General features: G+C 46.9%; 1 protein-coding gene across 3 annotated transcripts in view; it reads left to right on the top strand.

The window, feature by feature from the left end:
* TMEM253 (transmembrane protein 253) overlaps window positions 1–25,236 on the top strand; it is a 594,226-nt gene that overhangs the window by 25,430 nt on the left and 543,560 nt on the right. For all 3 annotated transcript variants that reach the window (XM_069633707.1, XM_069633708.1, XM_069633709.1), the window contains exon 2: window positions 12,915–13,125. The gene's annotated coding sequence lies outside the window, so the exon portion shown is untranslated. The remainder of the gene's footprint in view (window positions 1–12,914; window positions 13,126–25,236) is intronic.

Here is a 25,236-nt window from a genome sequence, read left to right as displayed (position 1 = left end):
AGCGAAGGAAGTGAAGACCCTAGGCTTTTACCTAGATGCCACCTTGAACTTTGCTAAACAAGTTAACTCCCTAGCCTCAGCTACCGCATACACATGCAAACTCATCAGAGCGAGCAAACAATTCCTTTCTACAGACAGCTGCATCACGCTTGCCAGAGCCCTCATACTATCCAAACTGGATTATTGCAATGGACTATACATTGGGGCTAATAAACAGACTATTCATAAAATCCAGGTCCTCCAGAACAATGCCCTGAGAGCAGCTCTCACGATTAGCAGAAAGGAGCATACATCCTCGGTAAGAAGAGAACATAAATGGCTATCCACGCAGGATAAAATTCAACTCAAAATTGCCTCCCTCACCCACAAGTGCCTCAACAACAAAGCATCACCATACCTCAAGGATAGGCTACACCCTAGAACCTCGACCAGACCCACAAGAACAGCAAATGCTAACTTCCTACAAGTCCCGCGATTTAAACTCGCGACTATAGGAGGACAGAGCTTCCCAGTCAAGGCAGCGCAGCTGTGGAACTCACTACCCCTTGGCATCAGAGAACCCCAGCCCTTTGCGAAATTCAGGCAGAACTTGATCAATTGGCTGAGAGCAAATGACGCGTAACTACCCTGTCCTGACTGTTTCCATTGGTAAACTAACTGAAGCTCCACTGGCACCCCTAGACCAGACTATCTAAATCAACTTCCTCTTGCACTGGAATGTTCCCGATACCTGTATATTACTATTGTATATATTACTGTATACTCCCGATAGTATACCCACACCTGTAAAACTGTGTTGTTTCTGGACCTAGTTCCGGCCGTGTATATATATGCCTACTGTATACTGTATATTGTATGATATTCGTGTACTGTTACTACTTATTATGTACTTGTAACTAAGTTGAGCATATTCTTGTCCTGTGCGCCCTGATGCCCCAGGGTATGGCGTGCCCTATAAATAATAAACTAAACTAAACTATTGAAGTTGGTGAAGTCACAATAAGTGATTTTCCTCTGAAGACGTAGTATGAACTGTCCAATTGTCTGAGGCATCTGAGTGCACTGGTTGAAAATGTAGCGTTCATAGTCTCTATTTGAGACGACTACTAGGCAGCTGTTGATGGCTTCAATGAGTTTTTGATATGTCGTCCTCTCTGCTAACGGGATGGTTTTGAGGACGCTCTTTATGTCTTTTCCGACCAGGTTCGTGAAGATGTCTAGTTTATTTGGTGCGTCTTGGTTTTCTACAGCCCTCATGAATTCTTCGAACTCGTCCATCCACTCCTGCTACCTCTGGCCCTGATTCTCCTGGGGGTCTAGTGGGAACGGGTTTGGGCAGCGTAGGAATGATACAGGGTTGGTGGGAGTTATTACTGGTGTGGCGGGTGCAGTAGTGTCTACCGCTGCGCTTCCTGATTGTGACATGGTTCGTATTATCTGGGAGTGGTCATGGTGCCACTGCCAAGGTCTTTGTTTCTGAGTGGCTTTTTGGTATGACTGGTGCGTGCCTTTGATTCCTCTCTTCCAAGTGGGTTATCGCTATGGCTGGTGCGTGCCCTTACTTCCTCGCTTTCAAGTGGCTTATCGCTATGACTAATGGACTAATGTGCCTTTGTGTCCTCGCTTTCAAGTGGCTTATCGCTATGACTGATGCGTGCCTTTGCTTTCAAGTGGCTTATCGCTATGACTGATGTGTGCCTTCGTGTCCTCGCTTTCAAGTAGCTTATCGCTATGACTGATGCGTGCCTTTGGTTCCTCGCATTCAAGTGGCTTATTGCTATGACTCATGGAGGCCTCTGTTTCCTCGCTTTCAAGTGGCTTATTGTGGCGTTCCCCTAGGAGTCTAGCAAATTACCTTTCCGGACCTTAATGAGACAGGGAGTCTATTTTCTTAAGTAAGATATTTTCATATCAGGTTTACTCCCCACCTCTTTGATGCCCGTCATCCCTCCTATTTTGAATTAGTTATTGTGGTGTTTGCCATGTCTGTACTGTGCCACTCCCCTCATGTGCCAGGCCCTCCCCGTGTCTCTGTACCTTTGTGGTGTCTCTTTACACCTGCTCGTGGCTCTTCCTGGCCTGGATGTTGTGTGCGAGCCTCCTGGGTCTTCCGCTCCTTCGGCGGGCGATGCGCTGCATTTCCTTCTGTCTCTTCGGACACGGGTAACATCTCTCGTATTCTCCTCGGCTCCTCCTCGTTCACTCCTACGTGGCTGGGCCTCTTCCCTGGGTGCAGGTGGTGTGTCGCACCTCCTCCTGTGCAGTTCAGCTCTCCTCGCCGGGGGCGCTGCAGGTCTCCGTCACTCCTCTGGGCGGGCTGCGACCTCTCTGCTCCTTATTCGGGGCTGGGCTGCTGGACCTCCTCACCGGCACTGCTGCGCTGCTTCTTGTTGGCGGCGCTGAGTTCCTCCATGACTCCGGTGGCTCTCTGCGCTCCTCCTTCGCCTCTGCCCCTTATTCTGGGCTGAGCTGCCGGACCTCCGCACCGGCGTTGCTGCGTTGCTCCTTGCTGCCGGCGCCGAGTCCCTCCATGACTCTGGCTTTTCTCCACACTCCTCCTTCACCTCCGCGAGGGTTTGGGTTCTCCTCCACTCATCGCCAGTTGTTGTGGGCGTGCTAGGCCCAAATAAGGACGCAGACTCAACGTGCATCTCCTTTATTCATCTACCAACTGCCGTTTCTCCCTTTCCCGCTTCCCCTCCTCCCTCCCCTCCCCCTGTCCCTCTACTGCTTTCGTTTTCCCTTAAAGGGGCCGTGTGCCCTGTTCCCTTCACAACACCTGCATCCATCAACACTAAGGTTACTGCATCCACCTTCCTGCTATCTGACTAGCACACCCGGCCCTCCTTTCTTACAGAGCCATGCGCAGGGAAGCCAACATTATTGGCAGAAAGGCGCTACAAAAGACCACTTTACATTACATTTCTACATTGGCCATAAGACAGGGTCTAGCACAGGCAGTGCCTCAACAACAAAGCATCACCATACCTCAAGGATAGGCTACACCCTAGAACCTCGACCTTGAGCACATACTGCACAGTGGTCATCCTACTTACTTCAATTACAAGAGTAAAATGATTGCAACAGAACGTATTCAGGCTTTGGAGGTGTCAGGTGCTGGCTGTCCTGCTTTAGCAGGTCCAAGCCTGCCAGTATGCCTTCCACATTATATTTAGTGCGCCCCTACCTGGAGTCACCACCGTGCACTCTCAGCAGGGGTTCGAGCGAGCGTGGCAGTGCCATGCCTCACAGGCAATGTTTAGCCCTCGGCTGCTTAAAGCACTGGGAACAGGCACGCCCGCCAACGCATCAGCACACTAAGGCATAGACCCATAGGAGCTCATTTTTTTGAGCTCAGCACAAGGTAAGAAACATGCAGGAAAGCCTTCCATACTGCTTATTTGCATGTTTCCGACGTCATGCCTCATTTTCCAGGAGAATAAGGGCGGAATGTAACTTATGTTTCTGCCACTCGCTTCCTCTCCACCATACAAATACTCCAGTATTTGCACCAGCTTGTAACTCCGTGCTGGGGATTCCTATTTAGTTATTCAGCCTTTTGCATCAGCAAAAAGAAGACAGATTCTATAGGAATTCATTGTAAACGCTGTCTGACATGCGAACATGGCAGGCAGCGTTTACTAATTTTACAGGCAAAGTGCAAAAGGGGAGAGCAAAGGCAGCCACCTTTTGCCCTCCACTTTTGCATTCCCCTGTGCGAATGTACGTGAAGGTGGGTACGTACGCGTCCCCGCCATGAGCTTTCAGGGACAAAGAAACATACTGACACAGGTGAGCATGATTAGCAAAAACAGGCATCAAAATGACGTATGCAGACAGAAAGCAAAATACACACACGCAACTATGGAACATTCTCGAAGGTCTTGCCCCTATCCTACACTGTCAAACGGTATGCTTCAAAGCAGTCACTCGTGGGCAAACGTCATTGTGTTCGATTTGATGCGATATCGACACGAGTGATGGGCTGCCGGTTGCAGAATGCTCTCATCTCCATTGGAAATGTTCCTTTTAAAGGGTAGGGTAAAACATGACCTATCTACGCTACGAGCTCCTCAATTTGAACGTGATGTGTCTTAAGATAAAAGTTGGACTTTGTAACTCAACTTCTGCTGTTAATTTGATATGTTGATGTTATTTGATATGACTCTGTCCCAGCGCTTTGAAACTAGTAGTAACTGGTTGTGCTCAATAATTTGCTATTATTACTACCAGGTGAAAATCATCAAAGGCAGAGATGAGCCCATAGTCGCACATAACACATATAACACATAATGACGTAAGGACGCACACAGATGGACCCAAAACACAGATGAAGAGGCACATACATAAGCACACTCATAAAAAGATGAATCAACACAGCCACACAGATGCACACAGACGCACATACACACACAGCACGGGGATCAGAGCACAGACCGGTGTAAATACGCACACAGACAGATGCACCAGACGCACATACACACACAGCAGGGGGATCAGAGCACAGACCGGTGTAAATACGCACACAGACAGACAGATGCACACAGACGCACATACACACACAGCACGGGGATCAGAGCACAGACCGGTGTAAATACGCACACAGACAGATGCACACAGACGCACATACACACACAGCAGGGGGATCAGAGCACAGACCGGTGTAAATACGCACACAGACAGACAGATGCACACAGACGCACATACACACACAGCACGGGGATCAGAGCACAGACCGATGTAAATACGCACACAGAGATGCACACAGACGCACATACACACAGCACGGGGATCAGAGCACAGACCGATGTAAATACGCACACAGACAGACAGATGCACACAGACGCACATACACACACAGCAGGGGGATCAGAGCACAGACCGATGTAAATACGCACACAGACAGATGCACACAGACGCACATACACACAGCACGGGGATCAGAGCACAGACCGATGTAAATACGCACACAGACAGACAGATGCACACAGACGCACATACACACACAGAGCACGGGGATCAGAGCACAGACCGGTGTAAATACGCACACAGGCAGATGGATGGACACACGCAGATCAATCAGTACTGAAAACAGATGCACGCACATGCAGGGGACTCGAGAAAGACAGACAGATTTGCACCCAGATAGTCCAGAACACAGGTAGCTGAAGGGGAAACACACACACATGAACCAGCACAGCCACCGTTGGATAAGCGCTATATGCGGAGACACATACAGACTCGCAGGCAGATGGGAAGACAGATACCGTGCACAGGACACAGATCGCTAAGCACACACAGAGGACAGACGTACATATACACAGAGATGGGTCACCACACACGAACAAACGCACAGTTGTACACAAAGGCGCTCAGAGAGGGGGGCACGTACTGTCGGGTCCATTCTTTCGTTCGTGAAAGATTGCAGGAGTCTGCAGGCCCCAAGGGGGGCACTAGCCCGTCACCCCATTCAGCACTCACAAAAGAAGTCGATCCGCTCAGAAGAGAAGAAATGCCGCCCAGCTGCCCAGCCTCGCCGATCGGTAACGGGTTGCAGCTGTTTAATTGCAGTGACAGCAGCCAGGTGTGAACCCGGACCCGGGTCCCTCAGTCGCAAATAGGAGGAAGCCCTTAGGACAGCCAGGGTTGTTATCGGTTTAGTAGCAGCCGCGGGGATTTCGTGAACGTGCATTACTACTCATCCTTTATCTTTTTAACAAGTTAAATCTAGGTTTTGGAGGATTGTCTTACAGCTGCAGAAGCTTGCCTGGAGAGAGTAATTATTACCAATCTTCGATTAGGCATATTTCCGCTAGCTCATGTCACAAAACAGTATCCAGGACGCACAGATATGCTCCCAAGTTGTCCCCTTTATAAGGAGCGCCTATCGCACTTTGGGCGCCATTACAAGTGCGGCGGTTTGGTAAAAGTGGTGGTAGCGCTGTTACAACCACTTTACTGTGATGTTGGGGCCTTTAGGGAAGGCCCCACAGTGGGGGTTTAAATAATGAGACAACTCATGTATGGAACTAGAGGAAATAACCCCTGGCTGGTTTTTCTCCTTCCCTTCATTCACTTGGTCACATGCGCCATCACTGCCACGCTCTCTCTTTTTCCTTGGTCACCCCACCATCACATCCCTCCCCAACTTAGACAACAAAAACATCAAACTGTTTTAACTGGCAGTGTCTTTCCGTCCATCTGTTGGCCCAAACAAATAACCACAGTTCTATCTTTCGGTCTCTTCGCCTGCCGCCTTCCGGGCTCTCTTGCTCGTTGCTATATCCCATGCAGTACAAAACCTTGCAGCAGTGTGGATGGTGCTTGTCGCTGCCAGAGTGAGCAGCGCCTGCTTCCTTCCCTCCACCAAGTCTCTTTGGTATAGGGCACTGCCGGTTCTTCTCTGTTTCAGTCAGTGTTTGTGGTATTGGACTGGGTGACCCTGTTACTGTTTCTGACTGGGGGTCTCGATCTGGTAGGGTGCGTGTGTTTGGTGTTTTCTGGGGCCTCTTGCCAGGTGTCGCTGGTATCCGTCTGAACTGGGACGCATTCTGCGTTACAGTCTCCGGGCCACAGGATGCCATCACCCTGCCATGGTTCTGGTGAGTGACGATCCACGGTTGCGATTCATATGGGAAAGCGTGTTCTGCATCCACTTGTGGTGGGCTCCAGTTGTGGTGAAGGGGGAGTCTTGCCTGAATGGGGACTCCAAACATGAGTGCTGCCAGGCTGACCAAGGTTGAGGATTGTGGTGTGTGCCTGTATGATCAGAGAACCTGTAGCGCTCTGGAAGCCAGGGCCTGTTCTTGTCTTTGGCTATCCGGACTACTTTGTTGATTGATGCCATGAACCTCACAGGGTCTCCGTTGGCTAGGGGCCAGTATGGTGCGATGCGATGGTGCCATACTCCCATGTTGTCGAGGAACACCGATTTCTTTGCTCCCAAATGGTGGGCCGTTGTCCCTCTTGATTGATGAGGGGAATCCAGTGAACGGCGAACATATCTTTTCCAGTGCCGTTGCCACCGAGTTTGCATCAGTGGATCGCACAGACTCTACTTCCGGGTATCTCGTGAACACGTCTACGGCCACGAAGAAATATGTGTCGTTTGCAATAGTACAGAAGTCTATGCTGACAGCGTCCCATCGGTGTTGACTGCGAAGGGTGCTGGCAATGCGTTCCTGGGGCCCTATTCGGTGAGTTGCTTGCACGATAAGCAGGTCTCCACCAATGCAAGGGCCTTCTGTTGAATCTGTGGCATCCACACCCTTGATTTGAGGAATGCTTGTGTTGTCACCATTCCTTGGTGGCCTTCATGTGCTAGCTGAATTGCTCTATCCTGCAGGCTTGCAGGAACTACAATGCAGTGTCCTTTTAGTATTAGTCCTTCAGGGTCACCGAAAGTTCGTGTCTGATGCTGAAGAGGCTTTGCATTAGCTCTTGGGCTTGCAGGGTGCTTTGGGCCACCGCTGCGTTGTAGTTTTTCGATTCCCCTGTTAGCACTGCCTCTTTTTTGTGATCTGGAGATAGGCATCATTGTCTGTTTCCGTTATCATTTTGTGCAGACGCATTGCCTTCGGCCGAGCACATGCTATGAAGTGGCAGACGTGTTCTTCCGTTTCTTTCACAGCCTCGCACCTTGTCGCAGTGGCCGGCCTCGGGTGGCGTGACAGGAAATCAGCCAGGTTGTCTTCCCTGCTCAGTATTGCACTACTAGGTCAAATTGCTGAAGCTGGAGCATCCAGCGTTCTATCCTCACCGCCTGGAGAGGTGCAGACCCCTTGAATATGGGCGCCAGTGGCTTGTGGTCCATTACCACCTTGACTGGGAGCCCTACAATGTAGACGTGGAAGTGATGGCACCCCCACAGGATGGCTAGCGCTTCCTTTAAAATGTGTGCATAGTTCTTTTCCGTGGGCATGAAGGTCTGGCTGGCGAAGGAAATGGGGTGCATGGACCCATCTCAATCTTTTTGGGTCAGAACTGCCCTGAGACCGACCGGGTTAGCATCTACTAGTTGCTCAGTCTCACAAATCATATCGAAGAAGGCCATTGTGGCATCTCCTGACAGTGAGTCTTTTATGCGATTGAATGCAGTGTCATGTGTGTCATTCCACTCCCACATTTCTCTTTTCTTGGTGAGTTCCCGCCGGGGTGTGGCTGTGGTGGCTAGGTCAGGGATGAACCTTCCACAATAGGTCACCATCCAGAGGAAGCTGCGGACTTCGGTGGCGCTGGTGGTTGCTCAGGTGTTTTTGATGTTCGCCACCTTGCACGGTCTGGGGATACTCCTTTCTCATTTAAAACATGTCTGAATAAACTGAGCGTCGATTTTCCTAACTCACACTTTTCCGCGTGGAGGGTGACCCCTGTCTTCAAGCCGCTGAATCAGAGCCAGCAGTCGTGAGTTATGTTCTTCATTGCTCTTCCCGTAAACCAGAATGTCGTCACTCATGTTTGTAACCCCAGGGAGATCTTGTAGCACCTTTCTGATTTCATGCTGGAAGACATCCGCGGGGAATGAGATCCCGAAATTGAGTCAGCTGTATCTCTGTAATCCCAAATGGGAAGAAAAAGTTGTAATTTAACGGGACTCCCTGGCCAGGCGGATATGATGTTATCCCGACCTTAGATCTAGCTTGCTGAAAACGGTGGCCCTTGTGAGGTACACGATCAGTTCGTCGATCGTCAGGGTGATGTGTCTCTCTTGTCCTATGGCTAAATTGGTAGATGCATATCAATACAACTGCGCACCGCCTGGGCCTGTTTTGGTTTTGCTGTGACTACCATGGAGGATACCCACAGTGTCAGCCCTGTGTTTCTTTCGATTATGTGGAGGTATTCTAATTTATTGAGCTCGGCCTCCACAGCTGCCCTCGTGTGGAATGGCACTCTTCGCTGTCTGACAGCTCTTGGCTCCACTGTGGGGTGAATGTGGAACTTCACCATGCATTCTTTCAGACATCCAAGCCCCTGGAATTTGTTTCTCGTGCTTTTTCAATAAGTGGTTGATGTCTTGTGTGTGTCCTGCAAAGGTGAACTGGATGAGCTTCAGCTTCTCCGCTGTTGGGCAGCGGAGTAAGCAGAGGCGTTGCTAGGGGGGCTGAGGGGGCTATAGCCCTGGGTCTTTTGGATGTAGCCCCGGATAGAAGCTCAGGGGTTACAACCAAAAAGGCTAGCTAGCCCCCAGTCCCGACAGTGCCAAAATTAGCATAGCCCTGGATCTTTTACAGACCTACCAACACCCCTGGGAGTAAGGTTTCTATCCCTGCATCTACTATGTATACTCCTGTTCGGCAGCTATCTTCCCTGTATGTAAGTCTTGTTTTGTAGGAGCCTCTTACAGGTAGCGGTTTCTTGCACCCATAGGCAAAGAGTTGCCGCGACTTCTGTTGTAAAGCCAGGCGTGGGTGAAGTTATGTTATGTTATGTTAATGGAATTTATTGAGCGCACGTTCATCAGAGATATCATGGTGCTGAAGATGAGAGAGATGGAAGAGAGAACCAGTACACAGAATAATTTACTGAAACAGATAGGTTTTTAACAATTTCCTGAATGCCAAATTATTAGAAGAGTTTTTCAGGGACAGCGGAAGACTATTCCATAGCCGAGCGGAGGCAACAGAAAAAGCTCTTCCTCCAATACGGGAGCGGCAAAAAGGGGGGGGGGGACAACGAGTAACCCTGCAGTTGCTGATCGTAGCTGCCTTGTAGGAACATAGCGGGTAAACTTGCAGCGCAGATATTCAGCCCTTGATCATGGAGCGCACAGTGAACCAGGAATAGGGATTTGAAAACAATGTGTTGTGTAACTGGCAACCAATGTAAAGATCGCAACACCAGCAACATTTTTCCATGTCATTTCATTGCGACATGTTTTTTCGCTGGGTTTTTTACAGCAAATTTTTTATTGCAAAATCCCATCCATTTCTTTAAAATTTATTTTTGGGGGGGTCCCCCCCAGTCCTCCCAGCCCCCCATTCCTTTTCAGTTTATATATATTACCAAAAACCCACATCCCAGATATATAATTTTTTAACGCCCCCCCAAAAATGTGATGGGTTTTTTCGATAAAAAATTTACGGTAAAAAACCCTGCGAAAAAACGTCCCGCGATAAAAAGGACTTTGTACCCAGCAAAATGTGGGCCCCATAAGGGGAACCAGTCGCCACCCTAGCAGCCATGTTCGATAACCGCTCTAGTCGCTGTAGTAGAGCTTTAGGCTGTGCAAGATAGAGTGAATTGCAGTAATCTAAATGACTGAGTACTAAGGCTGCAACAACAGGGGGACGTAGGTGCGATGGAATACGATGAAGCACCTTCTTTAATATTTTGACGTGGAAATGGCCCGACTGACAGACTGCAACCACTCGCGCCTCCATTAAAAGTGAGGCGGAAACAACGACACCCAAATTCTTCATCTTAGCCGCTGGAGTAGGGAGGGAACCCAAAGAGGAAGGCCAGAAAGAAGACACCCAGAGTGAAGGATCAGGTGGAAAACCCACCACCAAGACCTCCGTCTTGTCTCCATTCAACTTCAGCCAATTGTGGCTCATCCTTGCCCCCACGGCAGTCAGGCACCAGCTCAAGCAGACGACAACTCAGCCTGATCCTGATCCAACCAGACCAGGATCTGAGTGTCGTCGGCATAAGAGTAGCACCTCATGCCGAAGGAGCGGATGAGGCACACAAGAGGCCACATATAAATGTTGAAGAGAATAGGACACAAAGTGGAGCCCTGCGGGACAACACAACAGAGAGAAAAAAGACCTGAAAGAAAAGGCGGGAGTGAGAGGGTCTGGGTTCAATCGGTCAGGAACGACATGAGCCAGGCTAGAACCTGTCCTGATATTCCAACTTGAGCCAGGCAGGCAAGCAGGATGGGGTGGTCAACGGTGTCAAACGCTGCAGAAAGATCTAACAAGATCAGGGCACCAACCCCTCCTGTATCCACCAGCCAAGGCCATGCCATCCTGAACCGAGACCAAGATGCTCTCCGTACCCTGACCTGGTCTAAAATCCGACTAGGCGGGGTCGAAGAGCCTGGTAGATTCCATAAATAAAGACAGCAGAGGAGAGACCAGTGATTCAAGAAGTTTCATAAGAAACGGCAAAAGTCAAATTGGGCAGTAGTTAGAAAGCTGCAGAAGGTCAAATAGAGGTTTCTTAAGAAGTGGGATCACCATGGCTGCCTTAAGCTCAGATGGAATACTGCCGGACTGGCAGGACACGTTGACTGCAGCCATAATCTCACACAGCACCTCGGTAGAGATGTCTTTCATCTCCGCCAGGAGAATAGCGTCCGAAGGAGCCAGTGACTTGCTGAATAGCAGTGAGAACATTGGTCTCAGAAAAGACAGGGAAGGAAGACCAACCATCTGAAGTTGCCAGGCTCGTCGAAGCTTGAATTGGCGCAGCAGGGGGGGGTGAGTAGGGATAGTCAATGCAATATTGGCAGGTATCGTTTCAATTTTTTCTACAAAAAAATGAGCCAATGAATCACAATGATCCTGCGTGGGGCTAACAGTCGGGGTCAGTCTAGCTGCAGATGAAAGAGATCTAACCCCCAAAAAGAGAGCCTTGGAGTGAGACAGCGATGAACCGATTTTCTGTTCCTCGTATTTGGTAGCTGGCATGACATTTACTGTGGTACTTGTGTCCATCATCATTTTCACTGGTGTCTCATCTGCCATGACTACACAGGTGCGGTGTGTGACTTTGTGCTCCATGTACCTTGTCCTCATAGTGGATTTTTAGCCAAGATCATGTGTACGCTTTCTTTCCTCGTTCTGCTGTGACAGGGTGTCCGGTCTGGGGATGACCCTCTACAAGACTGATCATCCTCCTCACTGTTGCTTTCATCATCTTCAGGATCCACCGCTCGTGCTCGTCCTCTCAGTTTGGGGTGTGGTTGTGTTGATTTTCGATGTGATCGGGTTTCTTGTTGGCGGAGCCGGTATGCCTGGGTGTGTCTCTGGTGTGAGTCACTCCTCCATTACTGGGGCATGTCAGGCGTTGGTTGTTCCTTCAGGCTTCGGGAGCTCAAACACACCACTACAAAATGGTTCAATTTCCTGCATTTATGGCACATTGTCCCTAGTGCCGGACATGGCTCTTCCAAGTGCCGTTGTCCTCCGCACCACAGGCAGTTTCCTGGTTTCACAAGTGTTGGCTTCAGTTTGCTTTTCCCTTATCGGAGGGTGTTGATGATGGTCATGCTGTTCTCTGGGTTTTCTGTGTCAAGCGGCAGCCGGCTGATCATTTGTTCTATCTCTGCTACATGTCCATCAGTTTTTTCTCGCTGGCGTCCCATTGCGAGGATTTGTTCGAGGGGTAGGTCCGACTCTGATAGTATTGTTCTGCAGAGTTTTTCCAATGATCGGCCATGGATGACCTGTTGCCGGATGGCAAATTCCTCGTACGGGAAGTTGCACCCGATTGCCATCTCTCGGAGGCGGGTGTGAAAATCGTCACTGTTTTCATTTGGGCGCTGTCATGCTCGACTCATCTTGAACTTCTCGAAGTCTCGGCTCAGTAGTGGTTTGAATTTCCTTGTCAGTACTAGTATCGCCGTATCCTAAATCATCCTTGGTACCTCTGTTCAGTTGTGCGTTGAAAAGTCGCAGTGCCATTGTACCATACTTGCCTAACCTCTGGATTTTTCCCAAAGACTCTGGATTTTTAACCATTTCTCTGGGTTTCCAGGGAAGACCCTGGAATCGTGGAAATGTTGGTGTTCTTTCCGGGTCCCGTCAGATCCTCCACCCGATCAGTTGCCAAAGACTGCTGCTGGTAGCCAATCGGGTGGAGGTGTGGCCAAGACCCGGAAACATCGCGGAATGTTCGTGCCTGCACACCATAAGAGGCCATTTCTGGCAGCCAGCTTTTACTGACTTTTTTTTTATTCCTTGCAGGACTGCACAGTGCCGGCGGACTCCAGACCTCAGTGTGACCCAGCCGAAGTGTAAGAGCGGCGCCAATGTGCCCGATTCAATCCTGAGTTCCAGATCATCAGCAACGCAGCAGAAGAGCAGAGAGAGCTGCCGCCCAGCCCATCAAGCCTTCCTGCTGCCATCCATGTGATGTGCCGTGCCACTGCCTGAACCTGAGGATCCACAAATTGAAGTAAGTGGATTTGTTCATTTTATGTCTGCCTGCATTTATTTTGTTTTGTTTTTCTTTCCTTTCCCAAAGCGAACGGCAAAAATACTGCTTTCAATCCATGTCATGGGATTGAAAGCAGTATTACCGGCGGCGCCGCATTCCTTTTGCTTACGATAGCATTGAATGAGTCATTCCCTTTCCCTTCGCCCAGTTTGCGTTGTTTTTGTCGCCCAATGCAACTGCTGGTAAATACGGGTTGTAATCCAGTCATGCCATGTCACTCATGACACTGGATTGCAAGTGCTATTACCGAGTTCTTTTTTCTGAAATTGTTACTTAATCCTGGTGTTCTGGGATACAGACGTGTTTGTCCCGGCCGCATGGTATCCCCTTTTCCCCTTGCAGGATGAACCTCTCATTTACAACACTCTAATGGCCTATTGTAATACCTCCCCTGGGATACCATGTCTCATCCGCTGATACCATCACCCCCTCCCGGAGGTTGTTTCCCCCCCATGTGACCCTCGCTCATATAGCTTCCCCCATGGTCAGGATCAGGTTGCAGCTGCCATCCCCTGACCACATTGGAGGAGGTCACCGGCAGGAAAGGAGTGATAATAGCATTGAATTCATCACAGAGCTTAGACAGCTTTATAAGGATGGGTCCCCACTCACGTTTGAAAACTGTGAACAGGAGTTCTCACTGCAGGAAGAAGAAAGATACAGATATTCCCAGTTATGCCATTGGGCTAGTCACCCCATGATCAGACAAAAGGTACTAGAGCTCACTTACCTAAGGGCAGAATTTCAGTACTTTATAATCTGCTTGATCATTGCAACCCTCAGGGACGCTTGCCATAAAGGCTTAGCTGGGAACGGGGCTTTTGTATTGTGATGAATCTGACAACTTCGTCACCGATTCCCTGGAAGGAAGCCCCTCTTACATGGCCAGGGAAAGGCAGAAGCTACCTGACTCTGACCCTGTGGGTAGCTATCTGCGGAAGGACGACGTGGGAGAGGTCAAGTTCCAGGGAGATTAAAAGTTCCAAGGAGACAGGAAAAGACTGAACCGAGGAATCCCCTCAGTTACACCTTTTGATGACAAACATGTACCATTGCAACATTCCTATATGACCGGTTTTAAAGTTGATACTGTTTTCCTAAATATTCATAGCACAAAACCTCAGTTATCCCCCCTTTTAATACTGAGATGAGGAAGAATGATGGAGTAATGAAGATGACTAGGCGCAGTAAACCTATGCCACGCTCTAGTCATCGGAGAACATTAAGAAAGACTGGGACATTTAAAACCCACACAGGTGAGGCAAATCAGGGAGATCGAGAGACTGGACAGTTGACTGGTGCTGAGACTGTGACCGACACAGTGCCCCGAAGAGTCAGAATGGGAGAAGTTCACTCCTTTACAACTGCACGCAGCCGGAGCTGCGGAAGGCAGAAGAGGAAGAAGCGGGACGAGAACCACTTACCAAACGCATTTCCAGCCAAAGGCACAAGAGCGCAGACACGGAAGAGACACGAGGAACGTTGCAGACGCCGTCCACATCCGGTAAGCCCAGGAAGAATGACCGGGTTACCGGGACGCATCTGAATGAATTCTGTGTGCCGCATACTATGCTAGAAAGTGTTAATGGAACACATATTGTGAATGGTACGTATATTGTGAATGAAACAAGCCCAAGTAATGGCAGACACAGTATTTCTAACGTGACCAATAGAAACAGATCATGCCTAATTAAAGGCAGAGACGTTATTACTGAAACAAACAGTGTAAACAGAACAGGCCTAAGTAAAGGCAGCGACATTATCATTGAAGCAAATAGCGTGAACAAAACAAGTCTAAATGCAGACAAAGATATTATTACCGAAAAAAACATTATGAACGGAGCAAGCCTAAGTGAAGGCAAATATATTTCTTACTTACACGAACATGGTGAATGGAGCAAGTCTAAGTGGAGGCAAAGATATTATTACTGAAACAAACATTGTGAATGGAACAAGTCCAAGTGATGGCAGAGATATTATTATTGAAACAAATATTGTGAATGGAACAAGTCCAAGTGATGGCAGAGATATTATTTCTGAGAGTAAGATTGTTAATGGAACAAAGTCAATAAACTCCTTGCAAATATGGCCAATGTTAACAGTGAAAGAGGAAAAAGGAGTATTGATCCAATATTGGAGAATTGTATAAATTGCATGAAAGCAAAACTACGTAATAAAAGTAAGGGTGGGTTGTGGACCCAATATTGAAGAACTGTTATACAAAAAGCAGAGAATCCCTGGAAGGATAGTAAACCAGTCAACTAGTGGGTCAGATGCTCACACTCACGACGATATCCTGTAAGGCAAGTAAACCAGGAATAAGAAAGACAAAGGACAAACGGGAGGACCCAGACCCCTTTTTAAGCAACAAGGAAACATACCCTGGCAAGAGAGTATACCGGAGAAGGAGGTTTAGGGACTATTTTTGGCGATCCCCAATGCTGTTATTAGACATGAACTTTGCTGCCTCAGCTCTCTGAAGGCTCGGTGTACATGGAAACAACTTTCAACATTCTGGAAAATCTCTGATCCTTTTGAGGATTCATTATACGAGGATGTGAATAAAGCTATGAATGATGAGTCTGTTATCTCTCTCAACTCCTTCAGATTGATGATGCAATGTGTACTTAGTTCAGTTGGGGCGTCCGAGACCTCACACAGCGACCAGGAGTTGTCAAAAAGAGTATGTTTAGGGCAAATTAGGTTGAGACAATTGGTAGCATCGGAACATACGTTACCTATATTGAATACTCACATTTTACGCATTCCAGAGAATGTGTTCCTCATTATTTGCAACATTTTCCTTGCAATAAAATACGTGTGACCAGTTGAATCAGTTCCATACAAGCAAAAGGACTAAGCATTGGAAAGATTATCCATCCAACTCACACTCTTTTCTAAATTGTAAATTCTCAGATTATTACGGACACATTAGAAACACTGAAACATTGAGTCATAGCATGTCCACATTTTGCCACTATCAGGTTTTCCTGTTTTAAGGATATAAGCGGTGATAATTCTGAAGTGTCAATGAACTTGTTTTGGTGTAGACTAATGTGGGGGACCAACGTTTTAGTTTTAGCTTTGAATACTTTCCTGAATAGTATCTTAAATGAATTGAAAACAAATGTATGATTTGATGACTTATCGTTAGAATTGTTCATAATCTGTTTGTTTTGTTCTCTTAATATTTTTTCTGTTTTTTTTTCTTTTTCCTTTCTTGTTTTATTTTTCTGTTGCTGCCTCACAATGTGTTTCTATATACTATGTAGTTTTATGCTGTGTAAGGTTTCCTGTAAACCATGAATCCAACAATAAAAAAATTAAAATAAAAAAGAATGATTAATAATGTTCACGGTTCAGAAGGCCCTTAATTGTGGAAGTTTATATCAAACATGGGAGGACTAATACACCTTTAAGAATTTCAAAGATAAACCAAGACAAGAAGCCAAAGCACTAAAACCCTGGTGGGAAAGTAACCCAAGGGAAAAACAAAGTGAACAAGCTCTGAAGCTGTTGAATAACGATACAAGAGGGGGAGCTGTAGCCCTTGAAAGAGGCAATAGAGAAAAAGGAGTGACAGCAACAGGCAGAAAAGATACCTCAAAGAGAGGAATCTTCTTGGAAAATATTAGAACATGATTGCGTGCACCAAAAGACTCAAACTAGTTGAGAGAAACCAGAGGAAACATATGGGAAGGGAAAACCCCCATCTTACTGGTGGAGCAACATTTCCTTTTCCCTTTTGTCCATTTTATAACTTTATATTTGGAACTATATACATCGCAAGACCAATGAAAACCCTATTGGCAATATTTAGTCAGTTCAACATGTAAGGGTCAGTTTAAAGTTTTGACACAGGAAGAAGGACCCTTTATTTGGTAGACATCTTGACACAGACTTTTATTTTTTTTACTGAGGCCCGGAAAACCCTTGTGGATATAGGGACAGATAGGATTTCCCTAAACCCACTTATTATTTTGACAATAAAAGTTTGTAACCAAAAAACCTAATCTAACACTGTGGCTGACCCTTACTCTCAACACCTTAATATTGATGCTGTATTTGTAAATGTAATCACAAAGTTAACAATTACACCACAGATAAGGTGAGTCAATTGAAACCTTGCTGTAGATGGTATTTTTCCCCTGATAAACCCTACCACATGACTCACTTGTACCTGGAAAACTACTGGAGGGGATGCCCAGAAAAGGGTGCTTACTACCACATGTGGTGGCTATGTTCCAAAGCCCAAACATTTTGGAAAGAAGTTCTCTCGCACATCAAATCCATACTTAAGGTGTCCAAATACCATTCCTTATCCAACCCACTCCCTTCACCACTCTCCTCACCTGAGCTGTTTGTTTCTGAGTCGCCTTGCTGTAGGTGTCGGCGCGTGAGGTAATCCTTTTCCTTCTTTGGTGGAATGTGCCTGCCTCGGGTAGAAGCCACAGTGGCTGCCTGTGAGCTGCAGACCTGTGGCTCCTATCCCGGGGAAAGGCCAGAAGTTTATAGGGAAAAAAAGCCTGAAGGCTAAAAATAAACCCTTCCAAGAGCTGAACTCTGTCTGTCCACTTCTTTGAGTTGTACAAGAAGATCCAGAGTTCAGATATGCAGCAGATTGGCGCAGAAGGTAAGTAGAGTTCACAAGTGGCAAACAGAGTAATAACAAACCCGGCAGAATGCTTGTGCACCGGAATCCTCACAAGGGGGAAAGAAGGGGACGGCTGCAGAGAATAGGAGAAGACTGTCGCAGCGCCAGGGAGGAGGCAAGGGAAAGAGCCCTATCGTAGGCAGTCACAATACTCGGAGAGAGCAGAAAAAAGGAGAGAAGCAGCAAGAGCCGAAACGTAGTACAATGAGAGAGATATTAAGAACGGAGCGAGAAAACGCCTACATGAAGAAGGAGCGCACAGAAAGGGAAGGAGAGGCAAAGAAGCCTAGGAAAGTGTAGAGCTTCGGTATGATGCGATAAATGAAACACTTAGCATCTTAACCAAAGAGGATCAGCAAAAGCTCGCTGATACGGTTGCAACACGCCGACTGCTGAGAGTGGGGATACTAAGTAACTCCCAGCAGCGGCCATGTTTGACAACCACTAGACCGGTACATCACGTTCTGGGCAACGTGATGGAACCATCAGCCACCAACGCGGCAGCAACCACCAGTCGCCTTGGTGTAGGACAGTATGCCCCCTCTTAGGTCTAGGGAACCCAGGCTTGCTTGGGTTGGACCGATGGAACCGAGCAAGCAGCCTTGGTTCATGTTCAAAAGAAGCAGGTTCCCACGAGTCCTCCAACTTTGGGTACCCCTTCCAGGAGACCAGATACTCTAGTCGACCTCGGTAATAACGAGAGTCACGGATCCGAGAGACCTCATACTCGGCGTCGTCACTTCCATGCAAATTAGTATGCTGGGTTATCAGTTTACGTGTTGCATCTGGTACAAAGGTTTTAAGAAGAGAAGAGTGAAAGACAGGATTAATGCGACTGAGATTAGGGGGCAATTTTAGCTTGAAAGCCACAGGATTGATATTAGCCAGGATGGGAAAAGGCCCCACACGGGGAGAAAGTTTAGAAGCGTGGACCCACCGGGTTAGGTATCTTGTTGAGAGCCATACCTTGGTGCCTATATTCCAGTCGGGACAGTCATTGCGGTGTCTGTCTGCTTGTTCTTTATATTACTTTAGGCTGGCCTCTAGGCTGAGTTTGGGGGTTTTGTGAGCTTCCGAAATGTTAATTAAGACAGTTTCTGCTGCTGGTGAGCTGCTGGGTTGGGGGAGTATGGGAAGAATCGATCGTGGATGGATTCCGTAAGTACAAAAGAATGGAGAAAGCCCTATGGCTGAATGTTTGGTGTTGTTATAGGTGAACTCAGCAGTTGGAAGTAGCTGTACCCAGTTGTCTTGATGCTGGTTGCTGTAGCACCTGAGATACTGTTCTAGTGTCGCGTTGAGCCTCTCGGTTTGCCCGTTTGTTTGGGGATGAAAACCCGATGACAATGCTTGTTCAATACCAAGGCGGTCGCAGAGTGCTTTCCAAAACTTAGAGATATATTGACTTCCACAGTCAGAGATAATCTTATCAGGGAGCCCATGTAGACGAAATATATCCCTGGCAAATATCTCTGCCATGACTGCTGCAGTGGGTAGACCTGGTAGGGGGGACAAGTGTGCCATCTTGGTGAGCGTATTGACCGTGACCATAATACACCATAAACAAGTTTTCTTGGAAGGTCTGGGTATTGATTTTTCCCGCCCCACCTACAACCTCAACCTGGCCTGGACTCTTCCTCAGTATTAGCATCTATTTCACAACCCAACTCCTCAAATTTCTCTCTCTGTACCCGGATCATAGACTCCACCTTAACTGAGTTAAAATGTATTCTACTCATTACATAACCCGTACATTTTAAGGGTTTGACATATTCAAAGGGTTCGACATATTCAAAGTCTTTGGCGTTGAGAATTCTCAGGGGAAATATAGAACTATTCAAGAACATAGTTCTTTTGATGTGTCGAGTCCCCTTATTCGTGTTCTTCCGTGTCTTTCTTATCGTATATTTTTTCAGGTCAGCTCCCTCTACAGACGAATTGTGTGCAAAGTTCTTTTGTTTTTGTTCTCACAGGAGTCTTGTTTTTCTTGGGCTGCAAAACCCTGTGTTGCTTTTTTCCAGTTGATGGCATGTCCAGAGTTATCTCCTGCACACTCTTCCATCGTCTGCTCGACATCTCCTCATTCTGAACGACAGTATTGCTTGATGTATCAATCATCTTTAACCACCCAACTTGTTAGTGTCCCATGAGATCTCATTTTTGCCTTTTTTCTTTTTTAGCTGTTTCTTCCTGTTTTTGTTTAGTGCTCTTTATTTTGCTTTGGTTGGTTGTTGGTCTCTTTCAAGTTCCGATAATTCCCTTTTTTCCAAGATTATTCTTCTCCGTTTTAACAATCTTTTCTGCTTCTGTGTGATATATGTAGCTAGATTGGAACTTGATGAACTGAGTTGTCATGATGATGTTGTGTTTGTTGATGCTCTCTTTTTAAAAGTTTGTAATAAACTGGAAATAATATATATATATGTATTTTCTGCCTCATTTACCTCCTCCTTCTCCTTCTCCTCCAGAATCATCGGCTCAGTTGACGCTGATGGCATTGGTGGTGGAGGGTGGTGACACACGACTGATCTTGTATGGGTGTAGTTATCTGGGCCCCATCTGAAGACACCTCACCTGTGGTTTTGTACATACTCATCTCCTTATTCCTTACACTCTCCTTCTTACTCTATCACTATTTACAAGATCTTGCCACTCAATGTTAATAACACCTTCATGGCAAATTGGAGGGATGACAGCTTCACACGCATTTCATTTCCCAGGCTCACTGACACCAAGGAATCATAAGATTGTATTAATACATCTACACAAAATGAACACATTTTTTTCATCATGAATTATGCCACTACCTTTTAAACTACAACAAACCAAAAGACAAAACCAGAAAATGCCCAGTCAATTTTCACTCTCCCACCTGTACAAGCACTGAGTCCTAAAAGTGGACTATCGCCACTCTTACTGCCGGCTTGGTGTTTGCAAATATCTTTTGCCAAATTTGTGATCTTTCAACTGGGCAGTGGATGGCAAAAAGGCCCTTAAAATATATATTACGTTTGGCAACCAAAGAGGGACAATATACGATTAAACGCTGTAAGGTTTTCCTCACGTCGATATTTTTGCAAAAGCGACAGTAACTTTGTGCTGATGGAATTTGCTTATGTCTAGCTAGCACCTCATTGGTAGGCCAAAGATTAAATCTGAACCGCATATATTGGGATCGAATATATGGCGATGGACAGGCCACCAAATTATTTGCCAGTTCTCAGTAGCGTTTAGGACCAAATAGTACTGCTGTTTCTTTTATCTTCCTCACTCTCAAACGGAATGTTAGGTGTTCCAGAGAGCCTTTGTGTGTTTGTCGTACTAATTGTTATTGGTAATGAGTGGCTCATATTTTTCTGTGTTTCTGGACTATGAACCTGTGCTTGCACTATACGGTGGGTATTCTGTGCCTCACATTTCTCAATTGAGTTCTGAAGTGAATAACAGAGGTCGACCAAGGATTTATCATTGTCAATGTCTGCCAACGCTGGGCCTGTCAGGTATCCCTCAGTATGTTTGCCTCAGGGCATGATTGGATCTCTTGCTCTGTTATCATGGTCAGCCTTTTCTAGGCATTCCTTCCTTCATATGCTGGGAAGAACGAAGTAATACAGCCCTGAAGAACAAAGTAATACGGCCCAGCGACTGCTGAGTTACCCCAGCTCCTCGCGGTGAGCTGGCCTCCAACCGGGATGCAAGCTATTTTTTAGTTCCTCCCCTGCTTGCGGTTTTGTTTTTCTTTTGTGGCACCTTATTGCATAAGTTGTAATTGGTGGATACAGAATGTGTTTTTCCCGTCATTTTTGCAAACTGCGTCAGTTAACTGATGATTATGTGGTCGCATGCAGATTTCAAAGCAGGCGCTTAGTTCAAATGTTAGTGATGCACAGCCCTTTCTAGAGGGGTAACTGCCTGCCGGTGAGCGGGACCCCAACTAAAAAGTTCTTACCACACACTGGCACACCCAAAATCAGCAACAGCTAACAGATGAGTAGCAGATTTTAGGAAAAGTATGTTAGTACGATTGTTACATGGTGCACAGCCCTTTCCGAAAAGGTGACTGGCCTGCCGGTATTTGAGATTTTAACAGGAATGTTCTTACCAGTCTCAAGTGTCCTCCCCGCCAGCAGCCTTCAGCAGACTGCAGGAGACTGTCCTTGGCCAGTGAGACTTAATAGAACAATAATATTAATTACGCTTACCGGCGTATTCTCTGAGGTATACGGGTAGTGTCAGGGAAAACGAGGAGGATGGGACAGTTTACCGAGAGAAATTATGCCAGTAGTCCACGGTGGTCGCAGACGGCAAACTCAATGGGGTTGAGACAACCTCTCAGGCTTTGCACCTTACACTCCTGAACACCAGAGCACTATTGTGTGTTTTTGAGCAAAATCCCAAAAATACAGATAAAGCCCAACGACACTACCCCCCACTTACTCTCTCAAAAAGCCGACCGCCAGCCCTTTTGTCCAAGCGGCAGCCAGTCACGACATCAGCTATCAACGTCACCAGCACTGCTATAGCTGTAGCAAGTAACGTGCTGTCAAGCTGACTTCCCCCACCGCTGCTCTCAGCACGTCTCACACAACCTCACTGGATGTCGTGGGTGCTGGGGAGCACAAGAGTTCCTCTCCCCCCCGCCGTCAAATAACAGATCTGGGAAAAAGCCTCTGTACCCAGTGCTGAAGTCTGGAGCAGTCCAGGATCAGCTCAGGGCCAGCTAAGGGGCTTGGATTATGGATTAAGGACCGGCAGTGCTTCAAGGCTTTAACAACTTTGAGGTGGCGGAGAAGGGGACCAGCAGGCTAGAAGAAAGGCCTGCACAATGTAGACACGAGCGTCAAGCCGCACTGCTCACACAAAGGAAAATGCAGCGTGAACCAGGGAATACATCTAAACTGATCATTCTCCTCTTACTGGCAGCAAAGATCTTCCTTGCCCACAACTGGGAACACCCAGAAGGCCCTAATTTAGCCATGTGGTGGGCGAAACTCTGGGAGATCCTAGCCTCGGAACAAACAACGCCACTGGCAGGAGGAAAATACACATCTTACGTCGCAACTTGGCTCCCCTTTATTAACTATGTACAGCATTCTTAGTATGGGGCTTACAAACCACGTCTGTATAAAAAACAGCCATTGCTATAAAGACTGGAAGGTGTTGCACGGAACTAATGTAAGAGGTTGTAATGTCGTGGCTGATACGATCACTACATATATGGACTCTGTGTTATGCTTCTCTGCCATCTTGTAAGTTAATACATGTCAAGATAAAGAGAGAGAGGGTAACAGGCATTTCCTTTCCCACCATCTGCCTCATCTCTGTCCGTAAAATAGAAGCATGCTTGTGCTTATTGGTCTCGGACCAAGTAAACCACAATAGTAAACAAAATAATGCAACAGCATAGATATTATTCATACACTCTTTACACCAAAAAAAACATTAAAACGCAGACTGCAACATACTCATCCCACATCTGACACCATCTTCATCACCTACACAGAAAGGTGACAATGCTGTAAAAGGTATCAAGGGTAGTCCAAGTTACCACCTTACAAATATTTGCTAAGTTACTGATTTTGCTTTGGACCAAGATGCGGTCTTTGACTTTTTGGACCCCAACCCCCTAAAATGCCAGAAGCAGCGGAACTGGCATAATCCATTTCTTAGCCTCGTCCGACAAAAAGACTGATTTGTAAGGTTGGAAATAGAAAGAAATCTTCTCTGGGAACATCCTCCTCGAGTGAGAGGTTTAGGGAACAGCCTAAGCAATGGGGGAGGGGCTCTATAGTATCAGCAACCCACCTCACCTTCGCTAACCGGAGCGGCCTTAGCGCAAGGTAAGGCTAATGAATTCTGGAAGCCCCGCTGACTAAGTTTGGAGAGCAACCACCCCGAGGGAGGTAGTAGGCAGAAAGAAACAGCAGGCAGGGGAAAAGCAGAGTGAAGACAGAAAAAAGTGTCCAAGATGCCAGACGCTGGAGAGTAACTGCAAGGAAAAGCCTGAAATTGAAGACTTTCTGCAAGGAAGATCTGTCCTTTTCAACCAACGCTCTCTACAGCCATGCTTCTCTGAAATAGAACCCTCCCCGCTTCTGACTCTCTTGCTCACGTTGGTCACCTGTCCCATCTTTTTTGTTGCTGTTTCCTGTGTTTGTGTTTGCGCGCCCCGATGCCTGCAGGCTTCGTCGCCCTACAAATAAATAAGAAGAGGTCGAAAAGAGATGGGTAAACTGCCAAGACGAAGTTCAGGGAGGAATTCCATAAAGGGCTGGAATAACACATTGGAGAATAGAGTTCAAAATGCACAAAAGCCAGGACGATATACAAGGAACAAAATGCAAGGAGCGCAAAGGAGCAGGAGGCAGACGCATAAGGACAACAGGGACACACACCCTCTGGGAGGTTTGACATAGACAAAGAGATCCAGGTCGTGTCTCAGAGATGACAATTCCGGTTGCTCACGTCACCATGCTACTTGACCGAGTCCAGCGGCCATCTTGACGGGAGCTCTGTGGCAACCTCCAACGTGCATAGAGGGACTAGCTTAGAGCTCTAACAGGGGAGACATCACAGGCAAATGACATGTTTCTAAAAAGTGTAAAAAAACCCACAGGAATAACATTCTTTGTTATAAAGAAGACTTGGTACATGCATATATCACACAAGAAGCCAAAGTGCAGTATACATTATTCACTATAGTAACATGTTTAGCAAAGATAGTATGATAGTATCTTTATGTCACCCATTCTGAATGGAAGCAGACAATTACAATCCTGCACCATAATGTGAGTCTTAAAGAATCGCCTTTGGGCTTTCCAACTGTCCCATCAAGATTTAGAGAATCACAGTCAATGAGAATGCATGATATGATCACCTGCTCATAGTCATGTATTGCAAAGCATACCGTTTTTTGCGCACTCCCATTTCCAATCACCTAACTTTCGCACCGCGTAACAGACAATAGCTACTTCCCATAACTCACTGAGTAATGTGTCTACAGTCATCTAACGTTAATCACAAGTTAATTTTCTTAAATGCAAAACAAGCAAAAAACGGAACAGAACTCTTTTGAGGTTGCAATGTCATTTAGTGCTGGCAACAATTGATCACCCTGGGTGCATTGCTGTATGGCTGCTCATGGGCATCTGGTATTTCTTGATCTCTTGAGACAATTATTCTCGGATTCCTGATCCAGGGATATCGAGCAAAACTTCCTAGTTCAAGGACAAAGGATGAAGGCATTAAAGAAGGTAGTGCAATCTCCGGATGCCTATGAAAGGGATGACAGTACCTAAGTCCCAAAGGCCAGGTCCTTTGCAAAGCCAACACCTCTGGTCTCATAGTCAGGAAGCGATCCCTAAACAAAAGAGCACCACATTCACCCACACACCTAGCAGAAGGGATAGCTGTCA

Source organism: Ambystoma mexicanum, chromosome 13 (assembly GCF_040938575.1).
Source record: "Ambystoma mexicanum isolate Mex_15411 chromosome 13, UKY_AmexF1_1, whole genome shotgun sequence".
NCBI classification, from domain to species: Eukaryota; Metazoa; Chordata; class Amphibia; order Caudata; family Ambystomatidae; genus Ambystoma; species Ambystoma mexicanum.
Note: the sequence above shows the minus strand (reverse complement) of the source record. Positions and strands in the feature narration are given on the sequence as shown.